Source organism: Lutjanus erythropterus, chromosome 18 (genome assembly GCF_056507025.1).
Source record: "Lutjanus erythropterus isolate fLutEry1 chromosome 18, fLutEry1.hap2, whole genome shotgun sequence".
Lineage (NCBI taxonomy): Eukaryota > Metazoa > Chordata > Actinopteri > Lutjaniformes > Lutjanidae > Lutjanus > Lutjanus erythropterus.
In genome coordinates, this window is record NC_139334.1 from 742,187 (window position 1) to 754,682 (window position 12,496).

At 40.5% G+C, this 12,496-nt stretch overlaps 1 protein-coding gene across 2 annotated transcripts in view; it reads left to right on the top strand.

Annotated features, from left to right (window-relative positions):
• The first annotated feature begins 12,110 nt into the window (after positions 1 to 12,110).
• The window catches only part of daam2 (dishevelled associated activator of morphogenesis 2), a 145,104-nt gene continuing 144,718 nt past the window's right edge, over positions 12,111 to 12,496 (top strand). For both annotated transcript variants that reach the window (XM_084742332.1, XM_084742334.1), the window contains exon 1: positions 12,111 to 12,287. The gene's annotated coding sequence lies outside the window, so the exon portion shown is untranslated. The remainder of the gene's footprint in view (positions 12,288 to 12,496) is intronic.

Genomic DNA, 12,496 nt, shown 5'->3' on the forward strand with positions numbered 1-12,496 from the left:
AGTCGCTAAAAGAACTGTAATGTGTTGGAAATACTGGCAGGTTCTCCACAGTAAATCCACTTTCTCCACCTTTTCCGAGCGACGGCCAGCCAGAGCCAGCAACTTTCTGTCCAAAGCCACTTCCCGACACATGCCAGGTCCAGGTGATGGTTCAGCACACAGATTATGTAAGAATAGCGGGAATGTTTTCTGGCTAACTGTAACGAGCTGAGTGGGAATTTGACATGAGAGCCCCTGCAGGTCTGCCGAATTCCTGCTGCCGTGGAGGATTCTAGCATCCAAATTCCTCTCCTCCGCAGTGTGGTAGAGTCACAATGAAATACCTTTGCGGTGCTGAACTCTAACTGCCTTTGAAGTCCTATTCAGGACTGTGCGTTTGAGCTACTGTTGTTGCATGCCATTCCTCACACAATAAGCTGTGTTATGTCACTGTTGCCCCCGGCCAGCCCCGTGATGTGTCACACCAGAGGAGGTCGATCCATGCGCTGCAAACTCACTCATTCACTCAACTTAAACGTTTACTGTAAACAACTTGCACACAAAACCTTTAATGTGCACTGTAAATATTTTTGAGTTGGTTCAACTTTAGATTAATGGTTAACTGAACTTAGGTTGAACAATTACTTTAAAGTCTGATTTGACTTTTGTAAAAAAAAAAAAACAGCTGAGTTAAGTTTACTGAACTTGAGAAACAAGTGTCTGGCTGCCTTAAAATTTCAATTTTTTTGTAATTATTTAAATCAAATACAAATTCAGTTATACTTAAGAAAACATATTCACGTTCAAGCTTAAGATATAAAGTTGAACCAACAACTCTTCAGTCAAACTGACAAACAAATTTGATTTCCTTTAAAGTTTTTTTTTTTAACGTAACAACTTACAATTAACTTAGCATCTGCACAAAGACAATATGTGAGACTGCACCCTGTGAATTCATTAAGTTTTAAGTGTCAGTGTAATGACTGAATTCATAAACGTAATCACTGTTTTTAGTATTGTGAAAATAAATAACGACTTGCTTTAAAATGTATTAGAGACACAGCACGTTTCCATTGTATTTTTTTTTTTTTTTCAAACTATAAAAAAAGTCTCAGGAGAGTTTAACTCTCACACAATGCATGCTGGGGAGTCTGCTAATATTTTGTGCCTGCCACTTTAAAAATAAATGTTGCCTTGAGTTGATTTCAGTGAATTGTGCAAACGTCATATGAGCATAAAAATTGAGCTGATACTGTTCAGTTTTTTTTAGTTTGCTCAACTATCAAAATGTAAGTGCACAATGTATGTGTGTTAATTAGTTTTGAACTAATTAGGCTATACAGGCTTTATAAGGTTTAGTACAGTGACCAATTTGACAGGGAACACAGTACCAAGGTGGTTTTCTTGCTGGGTTTGGCTCTGGGCACGCCAGGGCTAAATCAGCTAATTAATCAGCTAACTCCACCTACAGATAACAGCAGACAGTGTTAACGTACTTTATCAACAAGTTAACAAGCTAACCGCTGTCTTGGTACTGTAGTCTGTCATCACACTGGCCTTATAACATTTAACGACATCGTTTTGACAGGTTCAGATGCTACCACTTTACTTGAAGTTCAGGACACTTTCACAAAAGCATTTGAAAGTGTAATAAAACTTCATGACATCTTTATGACAAGTCCAAAATGTACCACTTTACTTGAGGTGAAGGAAAATGTTAATGAAACAGTTATAATAGTCTCATAAAAGCCAGTGCCATCTTAAAATGTAAAGCTGAACAGTTTGTTTAAGTTTGATAATGTCTAAGTTGTTATGACTAAGACATTTACAGGTTATAGTGTCTTGGTTATTCTCAAGCTGTCATAAAAATGACATAATTGACCAAATGACAACAGTCATAAACTCCTTCATGTTCATGACAGCTGCTATGACAAGGGAACAATGTTTGTATCAAGTGAGGTTGTCCTGTTAAGTTGACAGTCCTGAACATTTGTGTGGACTCTACACTAAGACTTTGTGTGGCGGATGAATTGGGGCTTAGAGTGAGCTCACATCCACTCGGCCAAGAGATTTCTGCTTTTGAAAAAGTGCCAGAAAGTCAGATTGGATGCATGACAAATACCACAAAGTGCTCTTGAATGCTTTACAATGCAGATAATGTTCTGATAAAAGTATTACTGCTATGCACTATTGGCCACTTGATTACATAATTCTATAAATGCAAACAGTGTGACTGCAGCAGACATTAAGTCTCGAATGAGTTTGTTTAGAATCTGTGGCACAACCAGGAATGGGGACAGTTGACTGAGTATATTTCCATAGCAACAATGGGTTTGTGTATTGATCAGTGGCAGTGTGTCACTTTCAATTAGGCCACGCTGAGGAGATGAGAGCACGTGTGTGAGGATGCTGCTTACAGGCAATGCAAGTTCCATTTCTTCTCTCGTTGTTGGTAAAAAAAAAAATCGATATATCTGCCAACATCAGACTCCATGTAATGCTTTTAAACTCACACACACACAATCTGACCATAAACCAGAGAGATAATAGCTCCACTGCTCCACAGCCGAGATGAAGAGGAAGACAAATGTAGGGAGACTTTGATGACAGCCAGGAAATGAAAGGGAATGTATTACATGAGGCAGAAATAGAACAGAAAGAAGGCTTATTGATTCTCGGATTTCGTATTATCACAACGTACATATGGAGGAGAGAAAAAAGGGAGAATGATGGAGGCAGGAGGGAGGGGAGACACATACAGATGACTTTGCATCCCTCCGAGGTGAAAGCTAATGTACAAGTTTGGTTGGAGCTGTAATTGAGCTGCACTGTGTCTTTCACCCTCCATCAGAGGTTACAGAGAGAGACAGAGTGGAGGAGAAAATAGATAATATATATATGTGTGTGTGTGTGTGTGTCAACAGACAGCAGACAAAAAGCAGCAGAGCATGCACTTTGATGAATAGACAGCCTCTGTGTTTGTTGTGTTAGACAGCCCATCCAGGTCAGGTGTTCAGAGCGGGTCAGGTGAGGAGAAACAGGAAGCGTGCAGTAAATGTTTTCAGATATTTACTGTTTCAGATTGTTGCCATGTGTCTCTGCTGTAAGATGAAAAAAAAACTCTACCTCCCAAATCAAAGGCAGATATATCATCATCATTGATATTACAGTATGCGTAGTCTGTCCGTATTATATATATATATATATATATATATATATATATATATATATATCCTGACTCTAGCAGGGTTCAATGTTAATATATTTTTTTTCACTCTTGCGCAGTCAACTAGATCAGAAATTTACCGCCTAAAGTCAGTTTTTAGTTGACCCTGTTCAAATGCTTTTATTTGTTAAAAAATAACAAAGTAACTATTATAATAAAATTAAATAAAAATTATAATCTAATAATAATTAAAAAAATGACTAAAGCTAATTATCATGGTTTAATGTGGTGTCTTAAAATGACCTACAGTTTAATATGTTAATAAATTAAGAAAATCTAATAATCTCCATATCTGAGAGTCTGAAAACAGCATTTTCTGCCACTTCTGCAAAATTACTTCAACAATTAATCAATTCTCAAAATTATTTAGTATCCCATTGGAATACATGCTTTTTCACAGCACAGCAGTCAGAACAAATCCATGTTATCACTGCCCTACCTGACAAAACTCAGAATTAATTTAGGATCATTCTGTTTGTTATGTATGTTTAAGTACCAGTTGTGTATACATGCCCATTTGCAAAACATATAATTGCTTTCATTCTGGAAGGGCTGTTTTCAGGAACCCATATACAATAAAACCACTGCCTGCTATGCATTTGTTATTACCAAACATTGAATCTTCTAACAGTTTCAGGATTTGGCAGAGAAAATACAATACATGTCAATCAGCCATGACAAATCATGTGAAATATGTGTTTATTGGTCTCTACAGCTTCCAAGGTTGGTTTGTTGTATTGTGTCCTGTACAATCTGATCTTAGAAATGAAATCCTGGTGTTCCACTGATAGTCTTCCATCAGCATCAAACCACTGACCTGTATGTGTTTCTTCCTTTTTAAACTAAGACTAATAAAATCAGAGCTGTTGTGAACAAGACCCTGATATACTTAAATTCCTTTGCTTGGGGCACCAACTCACTCCCCACCCAGGTAAAGCTGCGCCAGACTACTGTGGTGAAAAGTGAGCTGAGCCAGAAGGCAAAGCTTTCATTTTGCCAGTCGATCTACGTTCAACCCTCACTTACGGTCAGCAGATTTGGGTAGTGACCGAAAGAATTAGATCATGGATACAAGTGGCCGAAATGAGCTTCCTCTGTAGTGCAGTTGGGCTCATCCTGAGCTCAGACATCTACAGGGAATTTGAAGTACAGCTGCTGCTCCTTTGTGTCAAAATGTGCCAGCTGAGGGGGTTTGGGCTTCTGACTAGGATACCTCCTGGGCGACCGCCTTTGGAGGTTTTCCAGGCATGTCCAACTGGGTGGAGACCCCGGAGTAGACCCAGACCCTACTGGAGGGATTACACATCCCATCTGGCCAGGGAATGCCTTGAGTCCCACAGGAGGAGTGGGAAAGCATTGCTGGGGACATCTGGAATACCCTGCTTAGCCTGCTGCCACCATGACCTGACCTCAGATAAGAGGAAGAAAATGGATGGATGGATGGATGGATGGATGGATGGATGGATGGATGGATGGATGGACCTAACAACCTAAGCTAGAGATGATCATTATCACTTTCATATCATCCTTGCTAGATTACTGTAATTCCTTTTTTGCCCACTTCAGCATTTCTCATCTTTGGACCATCTACAAATGATCCAGTACGCTGCAGCGAGGCTGTTGGTCAGATCCAACGGAATGAAATCACACCCATCTTATATCTGTAACATTAGCTTCCCATCAAGTTCAGGATTCATAAAGAGACTTTTAGAAACGTCTTCATCTCTGCTTTCCTGCACACGCATGAGCTAAATATCACAACACTCGCTCGAGGGGGAGAAAGGAGGGTCGTCACTGGTTGGCCGCAGCCGGCGAGACATCGCTGCAGCCCGTCAGGCTTGCTTTGGTCCCACTCCAGTGGGCCCTTCTCGGGCGTGGCTCGGGGCAGCTTGGCACGCTGAAAGTGATAGCGGAAATGCAATTCGGCATGATACAGTTTGGCAAAAAGTTCTGGTGGAAAAGGCCCATTAGGGACTTGACTTGACTTGCTTGATTCTCACTACAGTAACTTAGAGCTTACGACTTGTATGCTTGTGACATACACTTGTGACTTCCTCCCACCTCTCCTTTAAGGTGCTTATGTTTTATCATTTGTTTTCTTTTCTGTTTCTTTTCACTGCTTGTAAGGTTTTATTTTTAACAATTTTACTCTTGTGAAGCACTTGACCTTGTTCTGTGAATGGTCTATATATGCCACATACACCTATTTACTTCCTGTTTTGCCATGCTGATGGCACACATGCTGTTTTGTCTTACTGATCCATACGCCATCAGCTGGACATGAAGACCATGTGTGGTGCTGTGCCCTCAGCTAAAATGGAGTAGAACTATGTCTGGCTATGGCCATGACCAAAACACATTGATGTTTTTAATAGTTTAAGATGTTACAAAGTAGAATAAATGATCGTAAATCACTTTGTCTGGATTCAGCCTTTTGTTTTTCAAAACAAAACAAGCTGCCTCTGGTTTTAATTGTGGCGCTGTCTGATAAGCATTCCAAAATAACTCATACCAGATACATATGTTAGCAAAATAAAGTCTGCAAATAGCTTTTTTGTTGTTGGCCAATGCATCATAACATGTGGCATTTTAACACATTTCATCCTTCATTCTGCAGTGATCTAATCCACATGTATATCTTTGTGCTTTTATTCTTTTAGTTAAATTCTGAGGTCAGACCTCTAAAGCAAACTGCCACAGAATATGCCCTGAAATATTCAGATTTAGGCGCAAATTGGTCATTTGGAATACATGCAGTCATTTCCCTCATAGTGAGGCCCTTTGATTCTCCACCGTCACTCACACAGCTGAATGGACACACTTATCTGGAGTAATTTTCACCACTCACACTGAATATTTCAGTCATTTATTCAGCTGGCTTGTTACTCAGGCAATTTGAGGTAAGTGCCCCTGGTCAAGGGCACCAAGTCATTTCATCCCAGGAGGCAGACCTGACAGGCAATCCCATATCTGGTGACCCATCGTATTATGCAGTTGCACCTCATGTGTGAATGGAAACACTCAGTGAAGGTGCTGTAATGCTTGTGTTGCATGGTAACACTGTTTATTTTTACTTTCATCTGCATGAATATTAAGTAGAGACTTATTGACTGACCTGAATATTTTAAAATCATTTTCTGATATGCAGTTCTGAAAGCGCTCCCTCTCTTGAAAGGGTTACTCCGGCAATTTAGTGCTGCACTTTAATTAAGTGAGAGTCTCATAAGCTACAGATTAAAAAATCAACATGAAAGCAGGGGCCAAGACAGCAACAACTTAAAGGGACAGTTCACCCCAAAATGAAAATTCAGTCATCAGCTCACCCTCATGCCGACTGAAAGTCGGGTTTAGCTTTTTAGTCCATAAAACACTGCTGTTTCACAGGAAAACTGTAGACATTGTAGATCCTTAACTTGGAGCCACATTCACATGCGCACTGTCTGAACTGGGTGTGTGTTGTGTGACGGTGTGCAAACAGCATATCAGGACCTAAGGATTATACCTGGCAAGCAGTATGGAGGCATTTAATGTTTTTTTTTTTCCCCAGTTGTTTTTTTTACTTTTGAAAACTGGTCACCATTCACTTCCATTGTTTGGGAGATTCTGCAACACTGTTTTCCTGTGAAACTCCAGCAGCGTTTAAATAAAAAATAAAATAAAACTGACCCTCAGTCAGCATGAGGGTAAGTGGATAATGAATAATTTTTATTTTGGGGTGAACTATCCCTTTAACGCTGCAATCTATTGGACTCGAATTACGTCCGTCACGATGGTCATTCAAGTTAGCATCTCAAGTCGGACACCTGGACAAGATCCATCTTACCCGAGTTTGCCAACACCTGATGTCACAGCAATATGGCGGCGTTTAGAGTGAATATAATTAGCAGATTTTACATTTTCATCAGTTTTTACTATACACAGTGTTTGTGTTGTGAAATGGGCATGCTGTAACAACTTTGTAGTTGCCATTTCCATTTAGTTGATTTGTGCTTGATAAAAGTCTGTGTGAGGATGCAGTACTAGCTTACTCTTTCAGTTTCTCCTAAAATGTACTAGTCTGTTAAATCAGCTGCTTTAGATGCTTGTGAAGTTCAGTGACTTGCCAAGCTTCCCAGCAGTTGCACTGGGACACATTTAGATTGGAGTTGGGAATCCCAGCTCGGAACTATCGACTTCTGACTTGCAATCGATAGGAGCGTAAGTACCTAGTACAAGTCAAACAATGTTTCCTACATTTCCCATAATGCAACGCAATACCATAATTAATTTCCATGACTGGTAATATGTTGCCTTCAAATGGAACTCGAGAGCTTGTTGTTATTGTGTGGGAAGCTGTGTTCACAATGTGCTTGCTGTTCGAGTGGTTGTGAGAACACCGCTGCTGGGAAGAGAGAGATGCTGACAGTTTATCAAAGACTCATGGACTCTTATCATGAACATGGTAAACACGAGCCCACCTGAAGACAGCATTAGCCACGTCCCTCAAACCCCACCCTTAAGTCCCCAACATAGGTTTTCTGTTATGAAATAGTCTCTTTTTACAACTTCTTCTCTCATAAACTGATCTTCAAATTGCTGGAGTTGCCCTTTAGGTAGTTTAAGACTGTGTAGGATAGATACATAGGGATATTTTCATATTTTTAGTGATATTTGAGTTTAAGCATTTGTTATGTATGAACATGTGCATGGATCATGTGTGCATGTCCGCAGGTTTCACTGTCCTGTACACAAAAGCATGTGATCATGTGTGTATGCGCATACTAAGTTGACATGTGTGAATTCAGTTAGCGCCTCCTCTGTTCTGCCAGACACCCCCGAGACCCCGAGGTGTCGACTGGACCTTTTCACATCTGCGGCCCTGTCAAATGAAGACTGCCTACAAACAACCCGGCTCCTGTCTGATAGACGCTCGGAGGATCCTCCTGTAACTGCATCTGTTGGTCTTGGCTTTCTGCATCGGACCCAAACAGGGATAAAAAGTGATACGGTTTCAAATTATTTGAATGGTCTGAGGTGTGCTTGATTTGTCTGCCTGGACACTCCAGCAGTGTCAAATACTGAAGTCCAGCAGACCTTATGTATTCCAAACTTTTAAAGTCTTTGTAAAGGAAAAAGGGAGGTTTTTTTTCTTAGTTGCTGAAAACGTGAAAACATTGAGAACTATGTAGTACTGAATTGTGGAGTTAAACTGTTGTTCATGATTTCTGTGTTCAGGACTTTTTGGATGAACCTGAAACATGGCGCAGTGACATGCCGGAGCCGTGGTTCCCCAAAACTATGTGAGCCCTACGAACTGATGAATGAACGACACTACCTCCCCCTCCCCTAACAGTCCCTAATGGTCAGTTCCTAACGTATCCTCAGTGACTCTCTCAGTCCAAATCAGCCCAGCAGTTCACTTCAGCTCACTTCAGTTCCAACAACCCGACACTGAAGAAAAAAAGATACCATCCTGTCACTGTCCTCTGGCTCCGGTGGCTCAAACATGGTTGATGGTTTTCAGGTGGACACTGAGACAGCAGAGTGGACATACCCCCAGCCTTTCAGCATGAAGTAAACTGCTAATTTTTTCATAATTTTGAGGCCTTATTTTATATACTTAGTGATTTTTTTAATCATTCATATTTGTCACATGTTTCTGTGGTGTGACAAACTCAGAACAGACATTTATTCTTGCATTACATGATCTTTAAAGTCTCTCAGAGGTCAGTTTAAATCTGGAGGAACTAACTCTGAGCCTTGGACAGACATTCCCACTCACTGGAAAAATACTTAATTTGTGGTGGCGTCACTAAGGACACTGTTCACTGTGACATGATGGGGTAATTATATAATATTATATGTCATATATTTCTGTTCCAAACAATAGAATGGTTAAGATAAGTCTGAACTGAGTCCTGGCACCACATAAAGTAAATCTCATGCCATATTGTGTGTGTGTGCTTGTCTGTGTGTGTGTCCACATGACGCCAAGTCTAATTCACTGACTGAGTTTTGGGGGTCAGGCTAAAAGGTTCAGGTTAAAGTTACTGACGGAGTGTCATTATCTGACATGAATCTAGCCCCCCTATGATATGCTATCCGCTCTGGATTATAGATTTGACCTCCCCTCCGTTTTACCAAATTGAGGAGATTAATCGAGGCCTCTTGCCTGGTTTTCTCCCAGGGGCTGAATCACTCTCTGCCACTGGGTAATGTCATTCTAACTTTGACAGGCCGGCCGCCAAACTCCTGGATAGCTCCTTCTACTCCTGAAACTCAAGTCACAGTGGAGACACATATTCACCATCTGCCACACTTGACACTTACAGTAGCTGAGAAAATTATTTCTGACCCAACTTACTGATAAATGCTGAGCTCATATAAAATACATGAGAATTTTTATTTGTGGCTTCAACAGCCACACTGTTGTGCATGAACTAAGAGTTTTGGAAACTGTTTGTACTAATAGCATAAAGGTATTTAAGGAATCCCAAACAATGCAGGTGCAGCTGTGTTTTTACTTTCATTTGACCCCATATATCCACATTTTTGCAATGCTGGTGCCGGCTGTCGAATCAGCATCTCAGTTGCTTACTGGAAACCCAAGCCTTTTGCTTGATCACGTCTAGCAGAAAAAAGCAAGCATTTTCGGGCATCCAGCCCTTTTCGGTATGTGCCAGCAGCATATGTGCAGGGTCACTCTAGTAGTTGGAGTTTTTCGAAAGAGACTGATGTTTAAAAGAATGTTCAAAGGCAGCAGAGGTTGACATATCATGTCTTTTAGCCCCAGGTATGGGTCAAGCTTCAAAAACACATCTTATTTATCATTAAGAGCACCTTAATGCAGCACGGCCAGGGTTAGTCTGTTCAAACTTTAAAAAGCCTCCACAGGTTAAAGTAGTGCTCCTCATGATGAAGAAAAACTGATCTTCAGGAGTTCCTTTAACCTATTCTGTGATTGCAAAGTCAGGTTGTTGTTGCTTGTAAATTATGAAGTCATCTTTGTGAGACAGAAAGCATTGCTCCGGTCATGTCTCGGTGGCCTGCCAGGCTCTAAACATATTGTTTCATGGCCGTAACAAGTTTTCATCACAGCTTCTGTGAGCAGCATCCGTCAGAGTTGCTGAAACTCTGATACGTTCATCCAAGCAGTCTCCACAGTGTGAATGATCTGGCATTTCATGGGTGCAAATTACGGATTGCGAAGAGTTCAGTTCAGGCCACCAAACTCACTTTCTCCAACAGCCTGAGTGTTGTTTACCGACCTTCAACAAACCAATTACTTGCTGTGGAATTATCTCACACACTCTACTCAAAAACATCACAGCAGGGCCCTGTTTCATTCTCAAACACATGAAATTAGTGTGATGGCCGTGCTTGAGCCCAGGTCAAAGTGGATGCCCAGAATTCGCAATTAATGACGGATTACAGGCTGTGAGGAGATCAAAACACGGCCAGTCATACTGTTTCTTCATATTTCAGAGGATTAAATGCTTAGCAGCTGCGGCGGCAGCAAGACCTTTATTTTTTGGAAACTTTATTGAACCTTATTTCATTAGCAAACATGAAGTCTGTAGTGCATTTTACTTTGTTCAAAACTAACTTCACTTTAATTTAATTTGTTTGTAGTCGCATTGATTACAGTACATGTCAGAGGTGGGACCAAGTCATTGCTTTGGAAGCCACAAATAAGTTTTGCACTCAAGCCTCAAGTCAAGACTGACAAGTCAAAAGTCAAGTCACTACACTTTGAGTTTCCATTTCCATTTTAACAACAGAGCCAGGAGATCAGTAGCACAGACAGAAATCAGTTCATTTTACAAAAATGTTAAAATAATAAAAAAAATAATTTCAATGTTTTGATTCTTGTTTTGAGAATATAGGTTATAATTAATGTATAGCTTGACTTTGTTTTCAAAAATTACAAAAGATGGTTTATAAATACAAAATTTGATTTTGCAAGAAATATGATAAAACTGTTGATATAGTTTTAGTATCAGAACCAGAGGGTATTTATTAATTGAAAGAAGAGCAAAGAACGGCAATGAATGTTCTTCTCCATGGAAAAGATGTTTTCATTCTCCTAATCACCTATGGCAAAAGTTTGATCTGATTGGTTGAAGTTAGCCTTTGTTAGACGTGATAAACAGCCAGATGTTTTTTGCCTGCCCTTTTCCAAACAGTTTCTAAGGACGATGGTTCTATGTAACAAAGCATCTGGCTGTCAGCTTGTCTGGACTTACCATTCTTTGTGCTACTTCTTATTTGTCAGACAAAGCTGGAAGTTGTTTGTTGTTTTTGACCTGCATGTTTTGCATTTTTCCTATTTATTATTTATTGAACACCATGTAGTTTTTGTGTGTATGAACAAAGTTGCCTTGGTACTGCATCTTTTTTGTTTTGTTGTGTCGTTTACGTAATTTTTGTCGTGCTATGTGTTGATGTTGTGAAGGTGGGGCACCATGATACAAAATAAAAACAATCAATCATTTCCTTCAAATGTATTCAAACTAATGTAACGAGCCTGTTTTGAAAATGTAAGGAGTAGAAATGCAGATATATGTGTTACAATGTAGGGAAAGTTATCAAAAATAAATACAAGTAAAGTACAGATGACTGAAATATGTACAGTAACTAAGTATTTGTACTTAGTTACTTCCTTCCTCTGCCTACAGGGAGCACTGAACATGTTATTGGCTGCTTGATTAATTCCTGGTAGCAGTGAAAACATAAACAATTATTAAAGAAGACATATGTGCCTGAAATGATTGAGTCGGTTGTCATCACCTCTCACACAGACAGACAGGTAGACGGACAGACAGACAGACAGACAGGTAGACGGACAGACAGACAGACAGTGCGGTAGCTTTAAGAGGGGAGGCGTGGTGCTGCTGTTTTGACCGATTTGTCAATCCCTTCACTCTCCACTATCATTCAGCTGAATGAACAGCCTCGTACGGAGCAGCCAGCGCAGGCAGGGATCGGCGTTACATTTACTCACACCGCCGACACACTGACATTTGCTCGTATTTGCCTGGTGACAGCGACAAGGGATTATTATTACCCACCAGTGACTGTTTCTCCGCAACCAAGCAGGAAGGTAAGATCTGAATTTGACTGGAAATCACGCTGAATTGAGCGGCGGGCTGCGCTGTCATGGTGCTCGCTCCCCGGTGCTTCTCCCTGAGGCAGCCGGGGGAAGCGAGAGCAACCGTCGGCTGGAAATTCTTACTTGGAAGCGTGGACGGAGTTAGCAAGGTTTTTCACCCTAAAACCTGACTGAAACACCTCTCCTGGGCTTTAAGATGA